This window comes from Arachis ipaensis, chromosome B7 (assembly GCF_059453495.1).
Source record: "Arachis ipaensis isolate K30076 ecotype BB chromosome B7, ASM5945349v1, whole genome shotgun sequence".
Taxonomy (NCBI): domain Eukaryota; kingdom Viridiplantae; phylum Streptophyta; class Magnoliopsida; order Fabales; family Fabaceae; genus Arachis; species Arachis ipaensis.
The window spans coordinates 130,631,098-130,643,911 of NC_142442.1; positions in this window are offsets into that span (position 1 = coordinate 130,631,098).

Genomic DNA, 12,814 nt, shown 5'->3' on the forward strand with positions numbered 1-12,814 from the left:
TAGTTACTTTTAGGGATGTTTTCATTAGTTTTTATGCTAAATTCACATTTCTGGACTTTACTATGAGTTTGTGTGTTTTTCTGTGATTTCAGGTATTTTCTGGCTGAAATTGAGGGACTTGAGCAGAAATCAAATTCAGAGGTTGAAGAAGGACTGCTGATGCTGTTGGATTCTGACCTCCCTGCACTCAAAGTGGATTTTCTGGAGATACAGAACTCAAAATGGCGCGCTTCCAATTGCGATGAAAAGTAGACATCCAGGGCTTTCCAGAAATATATAATAGTCTATACTTTGGCCAAGAATTGACGACGTAAACTGGCGTTCAACGCCAGCCTTCTACCCAAATCTGGCGTCCAGCGCCAGAAAAGGAGCCAAAACCAGAGTTGAACGCCCAAACTGGCACAAAAGCTGGCGTTCAACTCCAGAAAGGACCTCTACACGTGTAACACTCAAGCCCAAGCCCAAGCACACACCAAGTGGGCCCCGGAAGTGGATTTATGCATCAACTACTTACTCATGTAAACCCTAGTGACTAGTTTATTATAAATAGGACCTCTTACTATTGTATTAGGCATCTTTGGATCCTGGATTGTATTTTGATCCTGTGATCACGTTTTAGGGGGCTGGCCATCACGGCCATGCCTGGACCTTTCACTTATGTATTTTCAACGGTAGAGTTTCTACACTCCATAGATTAAGGTGTGGAGCTCTACTGTCCCTCAAAGATTAATAAAAGTACTACTGTTTTCTATTCAATTCTTCTTATTTCTCTTCTAAGATATCCATTCGCACCCAAGAACGTGATGAAGGTGATGATCATGTGTGACGCTCATCACCATCTCCCCTACGAACACGTGCCTGACAAACACCTCCGTTCTACATGAAATAAAGCTAGAATGAATATCTCTTAGATCTCCTAACCAGAATCTTCGTGGCGTAAGCTAGAATGATGGCGGCATTCAAGAGAATCCGGAAGGTCTAAACCTTGTCTGTGGTATTCTGAGTAGGATTCAATGATTGAATGACTGTGACGAGCTTCAAACTCGCGATTGTTGGGCGTTAGTGACAGACGCAAAAGGAGGGTGAATCCTATTCCAGCATGATCGGGAACCGACAGATGAATAGCCGTGCCGTGACAGGGTGCGTGAGCATATTATTCACTGATAGGAGGGGATGTAGCCACTGACAACGGTGATGCCCTTGCATAAAGCCAGCCATGGAAAGGAGTAAGACTGATTGGATGAAGATAGCAGGAAAGCAGAGGTTCAGAGGAACGAAAAGCATCTCCATTCGCTTATCTGAAATTCCTACCAATGATTTACATAAGTATCTCTATCCCTATTTTATTATATAATATTCGAAAACACCATTATCACTTTATATCTGCCTAACTGAGATTTACAAGATGACCATAGCTTGCTTCATACCAACAATCTCCGTGGGATTCGACCCTTACTCACGTAAGGTATTACTTGGACGACCCAGTGCACTTGCTGGTTAGTTGTATCGAAGTTGTGACAATTATGAATTAAGATCAGAGCACCAAGCTCTGGAGCCATTACCAGGATTTGTTCGAGCCTGGAGATCACAATTTCGTGCACCACTGGGATTGCCTTTGGATTCTGAGTCGTGTTCCTCTATTTGGGCCCTTTTATTGGGCTTTGCTGTCGATTTGGCCGAGTTCTTCGTAAAGAAGTCGGTCCGCTTGACCTGAACAGGTCGGTCGCTTCGCTACTGAACATTCCGGTTCGGACAGCTCGACCCTGGGTATGAACAGTGCCCCTGCTTGAGCTCGGTCTTCTTTTTGAGGTCGAGTTCTTGACTTCGGTCCTTCTTTAGTGAAGCCGAACTCAAGCATTTTGTCGATTCCTTTGCAGAAGCTTTTTTGAATGTAGAACGTTTTCCTTTAAAAGCGCGCCCTTTTGTATTAGCGCTTTGTCCTGGGGAACGTGCGAGGGTTTAATGCCCTAATTAATTAGTATTAATTGCTCCGTTTTCCTTTGGCTCTTTATTTTGATTTTTGAAAGCTCAGAGACGGTTTCTCTTCTTTGCTCTTTCGTAACTTCTTCACCATTTTCCTCCGTTTTTCTCGTTCTCTGTTTTTCGCCTTCGTTTCTTCTTTTCCTTCGTGGTGGCGTCGCTTGGCGATTCTCGGGACAACTTACATCTCCTTTTTTCCTTTGAAGCTTTTCTCTTCTCCAGGTGAGTTCCATTCGCATTTTCTTTCTCTTTTACTGCTTTTGGCTTTTTGTGATTAAGTTGCGATTTTGCTTTGAGGGAAGTTTGGATCTTTCTGCTTCTATTGTGCCTGGTTACAATCGTAATGCGTGCTCTGAATCTTTTTCGCCTTTCCTATTGCTTTAATGTGCTTAGGGCTTCTGCATGTTATTTCTCGTTTGTGCTTTTGATGATAGTGCGTTTGATTCTGGAAAAAAGGCTGGTGTCTTTGATGATTTCTTGTTTGGTACGCTCGGTGTTGGTGCTTGCTTTTTGCTTGATTTCGAAAAAAGTTTGCGCCTTTCCGTTTGGCCATTTTTACTACACTGTAGAAATAGTGCTTTCTTCTGATAAACTGTATGAGGGTGATCTTTTTTGCATTTTCGCTTTCTTTTGTTTTCTTTCTAAGAGATGCTGGGGTGCGAGCTGTAGATTTTTCCTGGAAACTTTGCCTGATTATTGCCTCCAAAGGATGCCCCAAGATTTTGGTTTGAGTCTTGGGGTTTTCCTTTTCTGTGTGATCTCCTGCATCGTTTTGAGTTGTTTTCTCCCTTGTCCGAGATGTTTTTAGTAATCCCCTCTTCTTTTCTTACTTGTAGGATTTAGTTGGCCTCATGTCTTCTCGCAATAACATTGTAGAGATGTCTTCGAGGGTTCCCGAGGGGATGTCTGATTGGCTGGACTCCCTTGTTTTGTTGTGTGTTTCTATTGTGGATGCTGAATTTTGCACAGAGCTGAAGAAGCGCCATAGGATTTGTGCTAACAGTTCCTGCGAGGGTGATTATGAGCTTGTTGCTCCTGACTCTGATGAGAGAGTTTGTTTTCCGATTTCCGTCGAGGGGGAGCGTCCCTCTTTCTATGCCTATGAATACTTTTTTAGCCAATTGAACGTTACTTTCCCGTTTACTGCCTTTGAAACTGATTTGTTGTGGTCCTGCAACATTGCCCCATCCCAGCTGCATCCAAACTCCTGGGGTTTTATCAAGATATTTCAACTTCTTTGTCAGGAGTTGGATATAACACCTTCTGAAACTCTTTTCCTTTATCTTTTTGTCTCGGCCAAACCTGGGGGTTCCTCCAAAAAGAAAGCTTCCTGGGTTTCTTTCAGGTCGGCCCAGGGGCATAAAGTTTTTGCCATGTATGATGAGTCATTTAAAGATTTTAAGAACTATTTCTTCCGAGTCCGTGCCATTGAGGGGGTTCGCCCCTTTTTTCTTGATGAAAATGATGAACCTGCTTTTCCTCTGGAGTGGCAAAAGAATGTAAGAGTGCCACGTTACACGTGGAAAATGCTTAGTGAGGTTGAGCGGGCCTTTGTGGTCGTTCTTGAAGATTTGTGGGGGAAGCCACCCCACCTGGACCCGAAGAGATTTTTGAGTGATCCATCTTTGGTTCGGGCTGCTTTGGGTACTGCCTGATTTGTTTTTATACTTGCTTTCGGGCTTTGTTTTTCCTGTGTTGTAACTTGTCTTTGTTTTTTGTGTTTTTCAGAGATGTCGAAGAATAATGATTCTATGAGAGCCTATAAGAAGGCGAAGAAGGCGACCGCAGCACTAAACCTCTCGGCCAAAGCGGCCGGAGATGGGTCTTCTCAGCCTCTAGTTAAACATCCTATACCGAGTTCTCCCGGGCCGAGGAGAGCAATTCCTACTCCTCGGGTCCGTCAGGTCGATCCTCCACAATCTTCCGTTGCTGCTTCCGGTCCCCCTCCTAGTAAGAAGCAAAGAACAACTGAACCTTTCAACCTTGATGCTCCTGACTTTGATGCAGTTGAGTTTGTAGATCAACAAATCAGCCCTTATGGTGTTCTTCCGATGGATGACGTATCGATTCTTCATCATTTTGATTATATCACCCGGAGTGGTATCAAGTTGGCACACATGGGGGCGGCCCTATATCGGACTGCTCAAAGTCTTCCTCTCCATGCCACTAAAGCTTTTATGGAGGAGGCCAAACAGGAGTTTGATCGGATGAAGGATTTAAAGGGGGAGCTTGAAGTAAGGGTGGCCAGGTTGGAAAAAGATTTAGAAATGAAAAGGCTATTTCTACTTCCTTGGCTGGCTCTCTGAAACTGGCCGAGGACACGGCTATGCGACATAAGGATAGTTATTTGACGTCTTACCGGGAGGTGTTGCGTCTAAGAGAAGAATTGGAGAGTGCCCAGGAGAATTATTCCGAACTCCAAGGTCACCTTGTTGGCAGTGTAACTGCTGCCTATGAGAACCTGAAGGAACAAGTTTGGGTTATTGCTCCCGAGGCTGACCTAAGCCTCTTTAGCTTGGAGAACGTTGTCAGGGATGGAAAGGTTGTCCCTGATGACGAGGAGGAGGATGATGTCGATCCTCCCCCTGTTACCTCTACCAAGGTGTCGACTTCTGCTGCCCCTGCCGAGGTTGGTCCTCCTGTTTCTGATCCCGACTGCCAGATTTTGAATCGGGATGACGGTACTGTAGATGCCGTTCCTCTCCAGACTCAGCCTCCGTCTCCTCGGCCTGATGCTGTTAAAAAATCTTCTGACTCTTAGCTTTTTATTTTTATTCTGGACATGTAGTTGGCCCGGCTTGTGGGCTTTTTTTAAACTCTTTATGTTTTGCTAACACTTTCTTGTTGCTTGCCTAGCAACTTTTGTTTTTTATAAAAACAAATGGTAGCATACTTCTACTTTTGCGGTAGGTTTTGGTTGCCTCCGAGGCTTTTTTAATCTTGTGGATGATAACTTTGTCTTTTGTGCTTGACTTGGTATTTCTTTTTCTGTGAATGTTGGAACCCTACAGCTTAATCTCTTTTGGACTGCTTTTGTATTTTGTATTTTGAATCCTTTGTGGTTGTGGCTAGGTAGGTCTAACTAAGAATTTTTTTGGTTCATTCTCGCTCTGGTTTTATTTCTGACGATTCGTAACCGATTCCTTTAAGTTGGTCTCCGAGTTGTTTTCGCAGTCCATTTCCAAGTTATAGTTGTAATCTCTTTCCTGGATCTTTGTCAGATCTCTTTCAGGAACTACTTTGATAACTTGTTTGTAGTAGGAGTCCGATTTGGTTGTATCGGTCTCCTTTAAGTTATTTGTAGTCCTCTTTCTTGGATCTTTGTCAGATCTCTTTCAGGGACTACTTTGATAACTTTTAGTAGTAGGAGTCCGACTTGGTTATATTGGTCTCCTTTAAGTTATTTGTAGTCCTCTTTCTTGGATCTTTGTCAGATCTCTTTCAGGGACTATTTTGATAACTTTTAGTAGTAGGAGTCCGACTTGGTTATATCGGTCTCCTTTAAGTTATTTGTAGTCCTCTTTCTTGGATCTTTGTCAGATCTCTTTCAGGGACTATTTTGATAACTTTTAGTAGTAGGAGTCTGACTTGGTTATATCGGTCTCCTTTAAGTTATTTGTAGTCCTCTTTCTTGGATCTTTGTCAGATCTCTTTCAGGGACTACTTTGATAACTTTTAGTTTGGGCTGACTTTGTCATGTCGAGCCCTTCTGAGTTAAAGTAATCCTCTTTAATAGGGTTGGCCAGACCTCTTTCCAGGGTTTACTTATAACTCGGGTTGACTTGGTCCGACTTCTCAATGTCGGCCAGTCTTAAAGTTATTATTTTAGTGATCCGTAGGACCTCGTCAGGTTCCTTTTTTTTTTAGATCACTTTCGATAACTTCTTACATTATTCTGTGTTCATCTTTGCCGATTTGTAGAAAGTGTTGTCATCTCTAGATCGTCCTTTGGGTGAATCGCGTTTTCACCTTTATCGGACGGTTTGTCTTTACCGTGATCGTGCAGTGAAATTGTTTTTCACTTTCTGCCGATCCGTCGCTTTATAATCGGACGATGAATGCTTTAGATTAATGCATCTTGAAATCTTTGTAGAATATCTCAAATATATTTTATTAAAAGAAAAATTAGAAACATATACATATGGGATTGTCTGAGTCTCAACTTGGTGTCTCATTAAAAAACCTTTTTAGGAAAAAGAGTGCATCCAATGATGAGATCTTTTATATCCTTTTTTCTAACTGTAGTACCTTCTGAGGTTGCAGGCGTGCCATGACCTGAGAAGCTCTCGTTCATCGAGTTTAGACAGTCTGTAGTAGCCCTTTCCAAGTACTTCTATAACTCGGTAGGGTCCTTTCCAGTTTGCCGCCAGCTTTCCTTTTCCCGGTCGAGTTGTTCCGATATCATTTCGGATTAGGATAAGATCATTCTCTGCAAAAATTCTCGGCACTACCTTTTGATTGTATCTGGAAGCCATTCGGCGTTTTAGGGCTTCTTCCTTGATCCGAGCTCTTTCTTGGATTTCGGGTAACAAGTCGAGCTCTTCTCTTTGAAGTTGGGAGTTTGCTCCTTCATTGTAGGGGACTACTCTTGGCGATCCTTCCTCAATTTCTACTGGAATCATCGCTTCCGTTCCTTATGCTAATCGGAAGGGGGATTCCTTCGTGGTGGAATGTGGAGTTGTTCGATATGCCCATAGGATCTGTGGAAGCTCTTCTGCCCAGGCTCCCTTTGCATTTTGTAATCTCCGTTTTAGCCCAGCCAATATGACTTTGTTAGCCACCTCGGCCTGTCCATTGGCTTGTGGATGCTCAACGGAGGTGTACTGGTGCTTTATATTCAAGTCGGCTACTAGTTTTCTGAAGCCTGCTGGTGCACGAAATTGTGATCTCTGGTAATGGCTTCTTAGGCCAGATACTCTGATCTAGTTTTACAGTCTGTCACAATTTCGATACAACTAACCAGCAAGTGCACTGGGTCGTCCAAGTAATACCTTACGTGAGTAAGGGTCGAATCCCACAGAGATTGTTGGTATGAAGCAAGCTATGGTCACCTTGTAAATCTCAGTTAGGCAGATATAAAGTGATAATGGTGTTTTCGAATATTATATAATAGAATAGGGATAGAGATACTTATGTAATTCATTGGTAGGAATTTCAGATAAGCGAATGGAGGTGCTTTCGTTCCTCTGAACCTCTGCTTTCCTGCTATCTTCATCCAATCAGTCTTACTCCTTTCCATGGCTGGCTTTATGCAAGGGCATCACCGTTGTCAGTGGCTACATCCCCTCCTCTCAGTGAATAATATGCTCACGCACCCTGTCACGGCACGGCTATTCATCTGTCGGTTCTCGATCATGCTGGAATAGGATTCACCCTCCTTTTGCATCTGTCACTAACGCCCAGCACTCGCGAGTTTGAAGCTCGTCACAGTCATTCAATCATTGAATCCTACTCAGAATACCACAGACAAGGTTTAGACCTTCCAGATTCTCTTGAATGCCGCCATCATTCTAGCTTACACCACGAAGATTCCGGTTAAGAGATCTAAGAGATATTCATTCTAGCTTATTTCATGTAGAACAGAAGTGTTTGTCAGGCACGCGTTCATAAGGGAGAAGGATGATGAGCGTCACACATAATCATCACCTTCATCACGTTCTTGGGTGCGAATGGATATCTTAGAAGCGAAATAAGAATAATTGAATAGAAAACAGTAGTACTTTGCATTAATCTTTGAGGGACAGCAGAGCTCCACACCTTAATCTATGGAGTGTAGAAACTCTACCGTTGAAAATACATAAGTGAAAGGTCCAGGCATGGCCGAGATGGCCAGCCCCCTAAACGTGATCACAGGATCAGAATACAATCCCGGATGCCTAATACAATAGTAAGAGGTCCTATTTATAATAAACTAGCTACTAGGGTTTACATGAGTAAGTATTTGATGTATAAATCCACTTCCGGGGCCCACTTGGTGTGTGTTTGGGCTGAGCTTTAGTGTTACACGTGCAGAGGCCATTTGTGGAGTTGAACGCCAGTTTTTGTGCCAGTTTGGGCGTTCAACTCTGGTTTTGGATCCTTTTCTGGCGCTGGACGCCAGATTTGGGTAGAAAGCTGGTGTTGAACGCCAGTTTACGTCATCAATTCTTGGCCAAAGTATGGACTATTATATATTGCTGGAAAGCCCTGGATGTCTACTTTCCAACGCAATTGGAAGCGCGCCATTTCGAGTTCTGTAGCTCCAGAAAATCCACTTTGAGTGCAGGGAGGTCAGAATCCAACAGCATCAGCAGTCCTTTTTCAACCTCTGAATCTGATTTCTGCTCAAGTCCCTCAATTTCAGCCAGAAAATACCTGAAATCATAGAAAAACACACAAACTCATAGTAAAGTCCAGAAATGTGAATTTAACACAAAATCTATTAAAAACATCCCTAAAAGTAACTAGATCCTACTAAAAACATACTAAAAACAATGTCAAAAAGCGTATAAATTATCCGCTCATCACCTGCATCCGTGAATTGAGTGCCATTGTCTGTAGTTATCGAATATGGAATCTCGAATCTCGTGACAATGTTTCTATATAAGAATTTTCGACTCCTTTGAGCGGTGGCATTGGCTAGGGGCTCTGCCTCAATCCACTTTGTAAAGTAATCTACTCCTACTATGAGAAATTTAACTTGTCCTGATCCCTGTGGGAAGGGGCCGAGAAGATCGAGTCCCCATTTTGCAAATGGCCAAGGTGAAGTCACGCTGATGAGCTCTTCTGTTGGGGCGATGTGAAAATTGGCATGTTTTTGACATGGTGGACATGTCTTTACAAATTCTGTGGCTTCTTTCTGTAGAGTTGGCCAATAAAATCCTGCTCGGAGTACTTTTTTGGCGAGAGCTCGCGCTCCAAGATGATTACCACAAATGCCCCTATGTATTTCTTCTAGCACTTCCTTTGTGTTGGAGGTCGGCACGTATTTTAGTAAAGGTATTGAGATTCCTCTTTTGTACAGGATGTTGTTTATGATGGTGTAGTACTGTGCCTCCCTTTTTAACTTTTTTTCCTCCTTTTCTTCTGCGGGGAGTGTTCCTTCTTTGAGGTAGTTGACTATGGGGGTCATCCATCCTTGGTCCTGACTTGTTATGGCCAGGACTTGTTCTTCTTCCGAGATTGACGGGTTTTGCAACATTTCCTGGATGAGGCTTCTATTGTTGCCCCCTGGTTTGGTGCTGGCTAGTTTTTAGAGTGCATCAGCTCGGGCATTTCGTTCGCGGGGTATGTGGCAGATCTTATATTCCCCGACTTGTCCGAGTAGTTCCTTGGTTTTGTCTAAATATTTTTTCATGGTGGGGTCTTTGGCTTGGTAGCTCCCTGTTATTTGTGATGTGATCACTTGTGAATTGCTATAAATGTTGAGTTTTTGAGCTCCGACCTCTTTAGCCATCTTCAAACCAGCCAATAGTGCTTCATATTCCGCTTGGTTATTGGAGGCCAAGAACCCGAACTTGAGGGAAAGCTCAACTTGGGTTCCTTGGTTGCTTTCTATTATCACGTCTGCGCCGCTTCCAGCTTTATTTGAGGAACCGTCCATGTAGAGATTCCATTCTGCGGGAGTTTCCGGGATATCTGTGAATTCTGCGATGAAGTCGGCCAGATACTGTGATTTGATGGCCGTCCGAGCTTCATATTGGAGGTCGAACTCCGATAACTCGACTGCCCATTGTAGAATTCTGCCTGCTAAATCTGTTTTTTGCAGTATTCCTTTTATGGGCTGGTTAGTTCTAACCTTGATGGTATGAGCCTGAAAGTACGGGCGGAGTCGTCGAGATGTTAGGATGAGAGTATAGGCAAATTTTTCTATTTTCTGGTAGTTCAGCTCGGATCCCTGTAGTGCTTTGCTAATGAAGTAAACAGGTTGTTGCCCATTTTCGTCTTCTCTGACTAGTGCTGAGGCTATCGCCCGGCTTCCTACTGTGAGATATAATATAAGTGGTTCTCCTTCTTGTGGTCGAGATAGGATAGGTGGCCGTCCTAAGAACTCCTTGAAGTCTTGGAAAGCTTGTTCACATTCTGTCGTCCATTCGAACTGTTTTTCCTTTTCTTAAAGTAGCATAGAAGGGGAGAGATCTTATCGCAGCTCCTACTAAAAATCGGGATAGGGCGGCCAATCTCCCGTTGAGTTGTTGTACCTCTTTGACACAGGTTGGGCTCTTTATGTTGAGTATAGCTTGACATTTGTCTGGATTTGCTTCAATTCCCCTTTGTGTGAGCATGAAACCCAAGAATTTGCCTGCTTCAACTGCGAAGGTGCATTTTGCGGGGTTGAGTCGCATGTCATGCTTCCTTATAGTGTCGAATACTTGGGACAGGTCGGACAATAATGTATTTTCGTTCTGTGTTTTTATCAACATGTCGTCCACATAGACTTGCATGATTTTCTCGATGTGATCTGAGAAGACTTTATTCATTAGCCTTTGATAAGTAGCTCCCGCGTTCTTAAGACCGAAAGGCATCACGATGTAGCAGTAGTTCGCCTTTGGTGTTAAGAACGACGTTTTTTCTTGATCTGGTGGATACATGGGGATTTGGTTGTATCCCGAATAGGTGTCCATAAACGAGAGGTATCAATATCCAGAGGAAGCATCTACCAGAGCGTCAATACTTGGGAGTGGATATGGATCTTTTGGGCAGGCTTTGTTGAGATCGGTGTAATCGGTACACATGCGCCACTTCCCGTTTGACTTTTTTACCAAAACGACGTTGGCTAGCCATAGTGGATACTTGACTTCTCTTATGAATCCTGCCTCCAATAATGCTTGTACTTGTTCTTCCACAGCTCGGGATCGTTCTGGTCCGAGTTTTCTTCGTTTCTACTGCACCGGCCGAGATCCTGGATAGACTGCTAACTTGTGGCACATCAACTTAGGGTCCATTCCTGGCATGTCTGCAGCTTTCCATGCGAAGAGGTCGACATTATCTCGCAAGAATTATATCAGTGATTCTTTTGAGTCTCCTCTTAGGACCGTGCCGATGTTAGTCGTTTTATCCGAGGTGTCTCCAATCTGAACCTTCTCTATCTCGCCTTCTGGGTGCGGACGGAGTTCTTCTCGACGCTGAGCTCCACCAAGCTCAATTGTATGAAACTCTTCTCCTCTGCCTTTAAGGTTTAAGCTCTCGTTATAGCAGCGACATGCCATCTTTTGATCTGCTTTTACCGTGGCTATCCCCTCTGTAGTTGGGAATTTCATGCATAGATGTGGAGTTGAGACTATTGCACCGAGTTGATTGAGTGTTGTCCGACCTATGAGAGCATTGTAGGCTGAACTTACGTCGACCACAATGTAGTCTATTTTGAGGGTCCTAGATTGGTTCCCTTTTCCAAAAGTAGTGTGTAGCGATACGTATCCCAAGGGTTGTATCGGAGTATCTCCTAGTCCAAACAGATTGTTCGGGTATGCTCTAAGTTCACTTTCGTCTAAGCCGAGTTTGTCGAAAGCTGTTTTGAATAAGATGTCAGTAAAACTCCCTTGGTCTATTAGTGTGCAGTGTAAATTGGCGTTTGCCAGTATAATTGTGATGACCATGGGATCGTCGTGTCCCGGGATAATGCCGGACGCGTCCTTTTTAGTAAATGTTATCGCTGGGATGTCGGGTGCTTCCTCCTTTCCCTCAACGTGGTATACTTCTTTGAGATATCTCTTTCGGGACGATTTGGAGATCCCACCTCCTGCGAATCCGCCATGTATCATGTGGACGTTTCTTTCTGGTGTCCGAGGTGACCGTTCAGTTCGTCCATCATCTTCGTCTCTCCGTCTTTTTCTTTGGTCATCATCCCGGGTGGCCAGAAATCGGTCTAATTTTCCTTCTCTTACCAATTTTTCTATGATATTTTTCAAGTCGAAGCATTCGTTGGTAGAGTGCCCTCGAATTCGATGGTATTCACAATATTCCTTCCGATTTCCTCCTCCCCTTTTGCCTTTGAGTGGTCGCGCTGGGGGGTTTTTTCTGTATGGCAGACTTCTTTGTATACGTCGACCAGGGATGCTTTGAGAGGAGTGTAGTTGTGGTACTTTTTGATTTTCTCACCCTGTCGATCTTCTTTCCTTTTGGAGTCTTTGTCTTTGTCTCGGTAGGAGGCTCCAGATTTTGAGGTTTCTCCCAACCGAGCATTCTCTTCCATGTTGATGTATTTTTCTGCTCGCTCCTGTACTTCGTCTAAGGAGGTAGGATACTTTTTTTATATGGATTAGCTGAAAGGTCCTTCTCGTAAGCCATTGATAAACCCCATGATGGCGGTCTCTGTTGGTAAACTTTGTATGTCCATGCATATTTTGTTGAATATTTCCATGTAGTTACAGAGGCTCTCCCGATCTCCTTGCTTGATCCCTAGTAAGCTGGGTGCGTGTTTGGCCTTATCTTTCTGGATGGAGAATCTGGCCAGGAACTTTTTGGCCAAATCGTCGAAGTTTGAGATGGACCTCGGAGGTAAGTTGTCGAACCATCTTATCGCTGTTTTTGTGAGAGTTGTTGGAAAAGCTTTGCAGCGAACGGCATCCGAGGCATCGGTAAGGTACATCCTGCTTCTGAAATTGCTAAGATGATGGTTGGGATCTGTAGTGCCATCGTACAAAACCATATCCGGAAGCTTGAAGTCCTTTGGAATTTTGGTCTTCATGATTTCCCTGGTGAATGGGTCCTGTTCTTTGCGTGATTTTTCTTCAGGAGTGGTCCGAGGAGCTTTTGTTTTGAGGTCGGCTTCTAATTGCTGTAGTTTTTCTTCTAGTTCTCGACGTCGCCGTACTTCTCTTTGTAGATCTTTTCCGATCTCCCGTTGTTGCTGGGT